Source organism: Branchiostoma belcheri, unplaced genomic scaffold (assembly GCF_001625305.1).
Source record: "Branchiostoma belcheri isolate BF01 breed outbred unplaced genomic scaffold, Haploidv18h27 scaffold50, whole genome shotgun sequence".
Taxonomy (NCBI): domain Eukaryota; kingdom Metazoa; phylum Chordata; class Leptocardii; order Amphioxiformes; family Branchiostomatidae; genus Branchiostoma; species Branchiostoma belcheri.
In genome coordinates this window covers 867,951-879,428 of record NW_017804132.1, presented here as the reverse complement: position 1 = coordinate 879,428, position 11,478 = coordinate 867,951, and the positions used below count along the sequence as shown (strand labels likewise).

The window sequence follows — 11,478 nt, the reverse complement described above, 5'->3', positions numbered from 1 at the left end:
CAAATACGTATTTCATTACTCTCCAGAGGTTTAAACGTTTCTATCGGGCTCTCTTTTTTGTACTGGTGTCTTTTTTTACGTCAGCTACGGATAGAAAAAGGTAACTGTGTTTCAAATGGATATTTGTCGGCCAATTTGATACTGTCTCTGCAGCCACCGAAAATCTGCTTGGAGATTAGTATTATATTGTGGAGTAGATCTGCATCTGCTTGGAGATTCAGAGTTCTCATTTTCTCCTCGCGTTCTGGTTGGTCAGACCCCAACTGTCGTTAACGGTCGTCAATATGACGGCGGTTAGTTTCCGTGTGACCTCTGACCGTCAAAAAAGGATTCAATTTACTCTTGGAATCACCCAGGGAAATTCTGCGTATTCCGGTCCGGATCACAAAGGAACACTAACAGCTCCCCTCTGGGAAGACACAGCATATCGGTAGAACAAAGTGCACACCATAAAAAACCTCTCATTACAGATATTTGCGCCGCCATTGTTGCTACACAATGCCTTAGAGACCAATTATTGAATAATAGATGCGTTGATCATCTACCTTTTTAACGGTAAACCGCCTTTTTTCACTCTTCAAATCCCTGATCGGCAAATATTGAATTTTTTACGTCAGTTCACTCACGACGTGAAAATTTAACACCGTCGCGCTTTAAACGGTTGCTAAGCAACGCCTCGTTTTGCGATCAAGACCAGGACAAACTGGTCTGATAATGGATCGATAAAAGCGTTAATGACCACGCCCAGGTCGATTATTAGTGAACTTTGTTATATCCCGTTCTAAAACTGATTCTCCGCTTGAGTGGAAGAATCGGTAACCTCTTCGCCTCTGGACGCTGTGAAATATATTAAACCTTCCGCGCGCGGTGTGTGGGGTGATGGGGACTTGGCTGTACGCTTGGGCGGCGAGAGATAGCTCCCATCAGCGCACATTTGTCACCGCCACCCCGACAATTCTCCCGGAATGGTTTTACACAAAGTGTTTCCCGGGGACCAGTGTCCATGCCCCGTGTCTGTCATCAATAATTCACGCCGCGACCGAGCGACACGCAAGCACAAAAAGGGCGTGTCACCGCGCAACAATATCTACACTTCAGAACTAGACGTGACAGAAAACAAAATTTCACTCCCCATTTCCTCACGGATTCCATCAAAAACGGCTCCGGTTGTCATTTCCGTGGCTCATAATAGCATTGGGAAAGCAAAATGACACCCTCTGCCTCTCTAATAAGAAGTCAACACCCCGTATACACGACTTATGCCCTAATAACAGAGTCTAGTCCCTGCAATTTGTATTGTCATTTTTTTTTCACCTAGCAAACAAGACAGACGCCGTACCACGAAAATGCAGTGTAGCCATGTTGGTCGTTATACAACCTGAGCTATGAATGTTTTTCAACATTTTGGTCATAAGGATTGGGTATTTCTATTAAAACGTGTCTGGAGAATGTTTAGATATGCAAGCAGTCGTTCCGACGAAACCTGATACTTTAATAGAAATACACGACGGCCCTCATAAATCCTCTATCTTTACCGAGGCTCACTGTCAAACGTTAGAACTATGGGATGAATTTGTGCCAATTCGCTCACAAGAGTCTTCTACTAGTACTCTTGGCGCCTGCTTGGATAACCACCACAATACTCACAATCTTTTGACGATATTTTTTCGTATCTGATGCCCAAACGATTTCTAGTATAGCACTACTATAGTGCCAACGCAAGATACTAGTGCCTCGTACTAGCACCCTTGACGCCTGCTAGATACTCCTCACAATACCCACCATCTTTTGGACGATATTTTTTTTCATCTCCGAGGCCCAAACGATTACCAATATAGCACTACCGTAGTACCAAAACAAACAACAAAAACGCCCCTATCTTACGGTGAACGCTGGTATTTTTACGACAAAAGTATGTAAAATCATACATTTTTCATGCTATCATATTTGTGAGTCCACCGTGGCTTATGTTAACGTTTCTATCTAAAGAGCCCATCTTAAGTGATCCATCTGACACCTCTGTGTAATGCGTACAACAGACGACATAGTCCAGACAACCCGCCCCCGACTCCCCACGGCCGCTCTACAACTGTCTACCCCGCCTAACCTGGCCGCCAAGCTTTACGAGCAACGTTCAAATTCAATAATTCAACATCTACGTACCTTCCATACAGTATTTTAGCAGTACCTACCACTTGGGATACACTACATTTTTTACTTGTACGATAGAGAGCATGCCACTCCGTATAATGGTGAAGTATAAGTCTTTTTACATCCCCATACTGCTCGAAGACATATAAGCTTAGCTTTCGGCCTGTGGCGTCATTTGAACAGTCATAAGAGAGACTTTAAATACCACAAAGACAGTCAAAGAGGGGGACGGTTGTCCCTTACTTACTTCCTAAATATCAGCGCGCTAGATCCACACAAGTACACAGGCGCTAGATCCACACACGGCGTACAGGTACTGACAGGTGGTGACACAGGTGTTTTCAGGTGTGAACAGGTGGTTTTGGCGCGCAGGTCTCTTCTCCGTATTTGTCGCCGCACAGGTACTCGTGTCAATGCGTCATTTCCGGGAAACGAGCCTGGTATTTCCGGCCTATAACCTAGAACTCCTCATGAGAGAACACTTCAGAGAAAACGCGGACACACGCCCTTGGAGTACGTCGCTTAAAAGCATCGATGGCACGTAGAGAGTCTAAATGGGGTTTTCGGCGAAACCAAAACAGCATTCTCAATAGGAGCATGGTAAAACTGCGTTCACAACTATTCTATTACACATATACAGCTGAATTCTCATCGTAATACGCAAAGATACCTATTTTCTAATACCTATATAACAAAAGCCTCTAGAAGTCATAATCATTTGAATACCACACGTACTATAACATTGGGAAGGGAGGCTATGATAGGGGTTGTCTCAACACTGTTGTACGTCCTTTCATAATACTATAATCTCTGCCTTTACAACTACCCATGTGATCAGTGACGTCACACGTTGCGTGACCGCCTGTCAATTATTGATCAATGGAAGGATCCGTGTGAAAAAATTAATACTTCATTACTTTCATCATAATTCAGTTCATTCCTCTAATGGGGGGAGGGTCCGAAGCACTGAGATCACTCAAACTCAATTTCTTTCTTTCTTTCTTTCTTTCTTTTAGCTACAATAGAAAAGTGGGTTAAGCAAGAATAAGGGGTTTTAGAAATGATATCAGGCAGAAAAGGTATAGATTTATTACTTATCATTGGCAATTTGTAGCTAAGTATCATATCATCCAAGGTATTTTGCCCGCAATATTAATTGTGATGTTTTATGTATAAAGTTCGTTATAGAAACATGGTCGTCCGGATACACAATATTCAATGCGTCGTTCCAAACTGGGTTTGGTGCTTATGCGAACACGTTATCATGTTAGGTTTGGGTCATGGGGTAAGTGCAAAGGACTTGCTAAGGGAATTTTTCAAAAATCAATAAAGATACATATATGTTTCCCAATGTCGAGGACGTGCAGTTTTGGGGAGGTAGATCTTACGTATACATTTATTACAAGAACAGAATACTTTGAGGCCATTTTACTAGACCCAAAATACCCCTAGCCTAGACTAAATAGTGACAACTAATGTTGATTTACTCTTTTCTCTCTCGAAACAACTCCGGTACCACCCATAAATAGCTAGAACCAGCCTACTACACAAAACAAGCAACCGTTTTCCGTCAGCGACATCGAATTTTTGCCTCACAGATATAAGAATGCTTTGAAATAGGACTGATACTACATTAAAAGAATGACCCCTTTGAAATCGAGTTTTGCCACCCTGAAATGTTTGGTCGGCTTTAACAGACGTTGAATTGTCACCACAGGTGTATAACCTGTCCGTGGGAAGGTATGCTAATTGAAGTTCTTTCACACCTTTGCACAAAGACAACTCTTTTGTCCGACATTAGGCCATGTTGATTTGATTATATGGATGACATCCTCTGGGAACTCCAACACTGATGCGAGCGTGCAAATAAAAAGAAAGTTTGTCAAAAAAAGTTGCTTTCATTATGTGGTTAAGATGGTATAACAAATGACACAGAGTATGGTATGGCGAATGATAATAGACTCTTCATTTTCATTTCTTTACATTTTCCTTTTTTCTTGAATTGATTTCGGCATTCTATGTCTTCCAATCCTTTTTTTTTTGTTGCAACATACAACATATATTCGCTCATTTTGTACGATTTACGGTATGGTCGAAAACTTTTTTTTTGGGGGGGGGACGGACGAAAATTCATGCGCGCGTGGATGTCATCCTTATAATCAAATCAACATGGCCTTACAAACGTATACCAAGTTACCGATCACCACTGCAGTCAGAGAATGTTCTTTACGAAGACTTTCTACACCCCAAGATGATGTAGGACCACATTTATGTAACATCTGGCGTGGTTGACATAGAAGAAAGCAATATAGCAGTGCCCTCTGAATTATTGAAGGTGCACAATTAGATGCTATCGTATGGTTGACAAATTAGTATGTATTTGTATAGTTTTCTTATGCAATGCTGCAACCACAGAAGTGTAATAAGATGAAGTTTGATTTATTATATTAAGGATTCTAATTACTTGCCACTTATTATATATTTGAGAAGTCCTGATTATGACCCAGGGCAACTAGATACAATAATGACTTTTAAGCAATATATATGTAGTTTCTTGCAAGAGGTTATTTGATCATTAGGTGTGATAAAGCAATATATTATCCATAAATCCAAAGTTTATTAAGGCAAGTCAGCGTAGCGAAATTAAAACATTGACAACTAACTTCTAGCCAAAGTCACAACAAAGTTTGCTTTTCAAACACAGACCTATATTTTTGCAGACATACTCACTAGACAATTTTGCGGCGCACAAATGATACTATTCATTATCCAACTTTTTAAAAATCATAGACTAGGGAGCCATTCTACGCACACTATAAAAATGAGTTATCTTTCTATCGCGCCAGCGTTATGACCATTCGTTTAATCATGTTGGACTTTTGGCACCGTTTCTGCCACTCTTCGGGGAACTCTTGTGCTGTCTCTTCTCCTACTAATCGATCATACAGGTAATTGAGTTGGATGGTTTGATAGCTGTCTTATAAAAAGCCCATTATAGCACCATTATGTACAGGCTGCCGAGCTCTAACCATATCTTCCAAGCATGCGCCGAAGGCCAAAGCAATTCTGGAAAGCCAATATCGAGTGGAGTGGGGTGGATGTCCCGTGTATTGTGAACTTTCGACGACCTTAATGTGCTTTTATTGGCCCTGAAAAATATGGTAATCCTCTTTTGACGGGGGAAGGAGGGAGAAGGTCAGGGAGATGGACAGGACGGGTGGCCAGGTGGCCCGCAGATAGATGAGATCCTGTCCGGATTTGCTCCTACTCCTGATTTCACTGCTGGAAGTTGGATTGAATACTTCCGAACGACGTTTCTCAAATAGAGAGAAGGAATGAAGGAAGGAAAGAGGGAAGGAAAGGAGGGAAGGAAAGGAGGGGGAGGAAGGAAGGAGGGAGGGAGGAAAGAAAGGAAGGGAGGAAAAAGGGATAGAAGGAAGGAAGGAGGGAAGGAAGGAAAGGAGGAAGGAAAGAGGGATAGAAGGAAGGAGGGAATGAAGGAAGGGAGGGAGGATGAAAGGAGGAAGGAAGGAAAAAAGGAGGGAAAGAAGGAAGGAAGAGAGGGAGGATGAAAGGAGGAAGGAAGGAAAAAAGGAGGGGAAAAAGAAAGGGACTTTATTGCTTGGTAATCGTACATGGTACCATTTATGCCAGTAAGACAACAATACTACAATACTAAACTATCTTACAATTATAGCTACAAACTTTTATCAATAACAATATATAAGTTACAATATAGTAAGGTATGGGTGATTGGGTCTGTCTCTCCTTCAGGCATTGATAAAAATCGATAAGTTTTATGGATTTCTTATTGATCGCGATTTCTATCATGACGTATTTCCACAATTAGTCGTTATTTTGATGTATTTGAACAAAATGTCACCGCATTCTAATTGCTGCCTTCCTATATTGATGGGCGTAATATACCATGGAATAGCATATGAGATGCATTTAAGTAGAAATAAAACCTAAGAGTAGTAGAAATAAAACCTAAGAGTAGTAGAAGAGTTATCAACCAAGGATTGAGGTGTTCAAGAATTCATTGTTTCCTAGAACTATCGCAGAGTGGAACTCAGTGTCACCAAGTACAGTAGGGGCATTGTCAATAGATAGCTTTAAACAATGTCTAGAGCTAGAAGTTCAAGGGTTAGGTGTAACAAGTCGATCGGTGTAATATAGCCAGCTGCCGCCGCGCCGCGTGCCTGCGAAGCTGGTGTGTTACGCCGAAAGGCGGTTATACCGGCTATACAGATACAGATACAGATACAGAAGTAGAACTTTATATTAGAACATGGTTTTGTACCATTCTTCAATACATTTTGTACCCATTGTCCTTGTCAGTTTCCAATTAGCCCTCAGGCATGAACTTGCAACAAGAACTAATTTAGAACATGTACAAACTTTTCTTCGACACGGTGATACAATGAAGACCCTACATTTTCTACACTTGTTATCTCTTGAGATCTATTGAATGCAGTAGTTACGTCCTTGCATGTATTAGTATATATCGGTTTTCAATAGACACCTTCATCAGATATGATACCCATGTTAATTTTTAACAATAATTGTAACCGCAGGCAACCCTTAAATCGACACTTGAAACTTCTGTTAATAGGCTAGATCACATATGTATAGATTAATCAATAGTATGAAGGATGCTTAATGGATTAAAGTGCATTACGTGCAAGTTATATTTTATACACTTCGAGGCGTATTGGACAGAACAGTGATCTTACAACTGTTTTAAGAGTTAAAGGGGGCAGTATGCAACATTTGTGCTCTAAAACTGAAATATTTCATCTAAAAATATTCAACAACAGCTTTCAACATTTGTGTGGAATTTGTCAAATTCTGACATTTAAGTTTTGCGGCCACACGAAACGCACTCAGTTTGTGGTACCACCACAAAATACCAGAATGTAAACAAACATGGCTGACAGCTGTGCCTCCAGATTATAAACAGTAAGGCATCATATTTTGGCACCTCCACTTCCTAAATAGCAATAGTAGATCTAGAGCTGATTATTTTAGAATATCTGAGATTATCTCTTCTAGATATGTCCTGGTATCGAAGACAGTGGTCGTAATGTTCAGCGCTTGAAGGTTGCTTCTGCATGTTATGGTGAGGCCAGCGGCACAGATATTTGATCATGACAAACTTGTCCTCATATTCTCACGTTAGGGCGCAACAGATCGAAGTAATGATCCCATCTCTCTCACAGGCTAGTATACGAAGAACGTACCTTGGCTAACTAATTTCTAAGCAGATCTTTCGGTGGCTGCAAAGACAGTAGCCAGGCAGGATCCATTTGCCAGACAGTTACCATTTGGCACCCGAGGTAGCGTAATGGACAACAAAAATATACCAGAACCAAAAAGAAAGCCCGATTCAACGCTTATAACACGCCAAAATTAAGCCGAAGCCTAAACCTTTGCTTTGAGAGTATGTCTAACCATGTATTCAGACTGTTACCAGGCCTACACAGGCCAGTCTTGCGGCATCAGGGCCAACATGCACCCCCACCCCCCAATCCCTCCCACGAAGAAATTCTACCACGGCCCCCTTACCTAGTTACCCGAATCCAGGAAGGCGAAGTCACCGGGGCGGGCTTAGTTGGTCCGGCCGGAATAGAAGCTCCCAGTGCCGAGGAAACTCAGCCTGTAGCCTCAGGAAAGGCTGCTGACTAGGTTAAGTTCTGACATCGACTGGAAACTGTCTGAACGCTCGATTCTAACAAAGACTGATTCATTCTGAACCGTAGATTCATTTGAGCCGTACAATGTACGAGACAGACAACATAACGACACAAACAGCTGCGGAAGGATACTTATTCAAACTACTCTGACCTTCAGTCTGACTTTACCCGCTGCAAAGCTACACAGACGTCTTAATTACAAGTTTGTGGCAGACGGGGTAAGTTTGAACTAGATCGGAACTGACAGCGGAACCCCTTTAAACTTACAGGTTCGTAATCTTCACCCGATTCTTACAACAAGGTCCCTGCCCTTTTTCAACTGAAAGGCAGAACACACAAAAGAGGCACAATCCTGAAGGAATAGATAACCTTTAGCAGTTTCGGCATTGGATTAGATTTGTGAAATATCATACTTATGTAGATAGTTGAAAGCCGGAAAGTGTGTTTGAAGAAACGTACTCTTTGCCAAGACTTCTTCTTTGAACGGAGATATTAAAATTGAACGCTTCACAAAACAAGTACGAAAGATGATCTTTGCTTATAAATCTGTCCAAATTTTCCACTGCACAACACCATCTCTGTGAAGAAATACACGCATGGTTTTTCTGACGTGACTTTATATGCAAATGAGAACACGTGGCTCAGTGAGCGATAGTTCAAAGGTGCAAATGATGTGTGTGGCGTCCTCCGTCTACACCCTACACCCCACCCTATTAATTTATTTATTAAGATTTACCACATTTGTGGAAGGATTGACATAACAGATGACCATCACCTTTCCAAAGATGTCAACCCCGAGACCAGACTGCAAGGTTTGAACCACTCACACCGGGAAGGTCCCCTACTCTTTTCGATAAGTGCAGTGGGTTCTTTAACGTGCGTGGGGTGTGGCTCTCCCAAACACGGGACCTCCATTTAACGTCCTATCCGAGGACGGCCCTAACCGAGGCTAAGTACTCATTTTCACCTGAGTGAAGTGAAGAAAGTCGTGTAAATTACCTTTCCTAAGGGTACAACGTCGGGCGCATGTTCGGACTTGTTCGGGTACGACTATTGTTCCACATGGTTGCCTATCTTGCATCCAAATGTTTCATATACTCAATTGACTTGAAATCAACTGTTTGAATGACCTAAATGAACTGACAAATATGATTACATGCCTGAACAGGTGATCAAGTTTACCCCATTTATAGTAAACAAAACATAGACACAAAATGACGCAAGCATAAGCATTTTCATATTAGATGATTTATAAAAGCCAAATTATTTCTTATTGTTATGACGCATTGAGACAACTTGGAGTAATTACCATTTCAGTTTTCATATTTCACAGTTACGTCAAGGGTCATAAGAGCTTTTAGAGGTTATCATATATCAGTATTAAAATTTCATTTCAACACTTAATAGATGACATGCACTAAAGATACATAATGGTCGACCTAATTTTGTCCCTTCTTATTTATTAATAACAAATTCTAGTGTGCATATTTAGGCCACGGTTATTAATTCATAAATCCATTGGTGGCTATGTAGATGCCAAATAATCCACAGTTTTATATTATAATCATGATGGACTTAAGCTATGGTTGGAAATAATCACTATGATACGTACAAGCGACCGTTTTCTCACATTTACTTCGCATTTTTGCCTCACAGATATCAAATCCAAAATTTCCAGGGGGGGGGGGGCATGCCTTCGGATCCCCTAGATTGCGAGCGCCCAAACCCAATGATTAATCTGGGCTGACGGGGAAAAATTCCAAGCTGGCTAGAGCCCTGGTATGATATGTGATAGGATTGATTCAACTTACTACATTAAAAGAATGCACAAAAACCTGAAACTCCAGTTTTGTCGCCCCGAAATTGCATTGAATGCCTTTAAAATAGATAAACAGTAGGCTTGATATAACTAGGAGATTACAAATCATGACAGTATCGCTTTCACATACATATTACATTGTATCGAGCTAATACAGTACTAAAAGAGAAAACTTACGTGGTATGCCGCTTTCACTTAGGGGCTTCTTCAAAATTCTGGCCACCAAAGCGTACTGCTTCACAGGATTCTTACTGACTGACGCAAGATCCAACCAGATCCGATTTATACCGTTACATATTTATACCGTTATATCGATCTTTTATGGCAGGAAGTACTCCCACACTTTATTAGTCAGTATTCCCAGTCTACATTCCTTAAAACCTAGTCATACGACGTAATCCCTTTTTCCTGGTTTCTTAGACCTAAATATGGGCATGGTGTTGCTCCTTGGACCTAGGGAATTTGGGACATGGTCACCGATGGTCATCTCTGGTCATTAATGGTCATCTATGGCCCCCTGTGGATTGCTGATCGAGACAGTGTGTCTCTTTCAAGACCTTACTCATTGAAGTCCCAAGAAACTGACTATAAAGCTAGTACATTCACTGTACGTAGATTTCCTCACTTCAGCATAACACAGTTAATAATATTATAAGAATCGTACAGTAGATTAGACATCTTGTTCTGTGTTCACTGGCTGCTAATGTGCGTTATCATTTTGTCAATTGCAGTTAGCCTTAGGCCACGGATCTACATTGAAGATTATTATCATTTATTTATCATAATTGGTAGTCCATTCAGCCATATAGTACTGATTTCCAATAGAGCCCATGATAGGTGAACAGAAAAGTGGATTTCCACAAATTTTTAAGCAGTGTGCATTTCTGAATAAAGAGACTCCTTTAACACAGCCAAGTGTTTTATTCAGCTGACGTTTTGGTGACCGTCACCTTCCTCGGGGCAATTCTGACTGGTTCACATTGCAGAGCACAGGTGTCGCTGCAACAGATGCATTCCCTATCACTTGTGCTATGAAATGTGAACCAGTCGAAATTGCCCTGAAGAAGGTGATGACACAAAACGGTTTAGAATTGACTTTAAATGCTTTAACACACCTATCAGAAAAATTCAATTTGACAGAATGATCCATTTACATGTTATCTTTGTATTTTGGAACTTCTATTCGCTGTTTTGTTCTTTGTCTTAAATTGTATTTTCTTTGTCAGTGGTGAGGCTAGAATTAGCAATTTGCTAGTGTTGTCCACCTAGAGCTGTGCCTTATACTTTTTATGTTGTTTAACAAAAACTTGACAGACTAAAAACACTGCGTTGTGTAAAAAGAGTCTCTTTATTCAGTGACTTACCATCCTGATGAAACTATTCACGTACGTGTACAATTCCTACAGAAGAAATATATTGAAAGCGTTCCAAAATCGGTGCATCTTTTGGTCTCTTTCGTCCTGACATCCGAAGAACCTACATCCATTTTCTTGTAGTGTATGATCGATGAGTTGACCGGATGGCTTCGGGGTTAGAATATGAATTGTTGCATGTCGTTTGTAGTCTAACGAAGACAAATCGACATCATACATCAAACCCAAAAGTTTGTAGATGGAATAGCCGAAGGCGCTGAGTGATTGGTCAATTATTGATAGTGTGATATTTACGATGGAACTAGAGCCACACCCTTGTAGAAGTACTCTCTTCCCCCCTCCCACAATAGAGACTCAAGCCAGCATCCGTTTTCAGTCGAAAGTTTGCTGCTCATATTGGAAAAAAACTTTTGGCCAATCTGTCATCTTTGACGGACAA

At 41.0% G+C, this 11,478-nt stretch overlaps 1 protein-coding gene across 3 annotated transcripts in view; it reads right to left on the bottom strand.

Annotated features, from left to right (window-relative positions):
- LOC109480276 (leucine-rich repeat-containing protein 24-like) overlaps positions 1 to 11,478 on the bottom strand; it is a 46,102-nt gene that overhangs the window by 24,795 nt on the left and 9,829 nt on the right. For 2 of the 3 annotated variants that reach the window (XM_019782440.1, XM_019782438.1), the window contains exon 1: positions 9,844 to 9,927. The exons of the other annotated variant lie outside the window; for it this stretch is intronic. The gene's annotated coding sequence lies outside the window, so the exon portion shown is untranslated. Of the gene's footprint in view, positions 1 to 9,843; positions 9,928 to 11,478 lie in introns of those variants that run through there. 3 annotated transcript variants of the gene reach the window in all.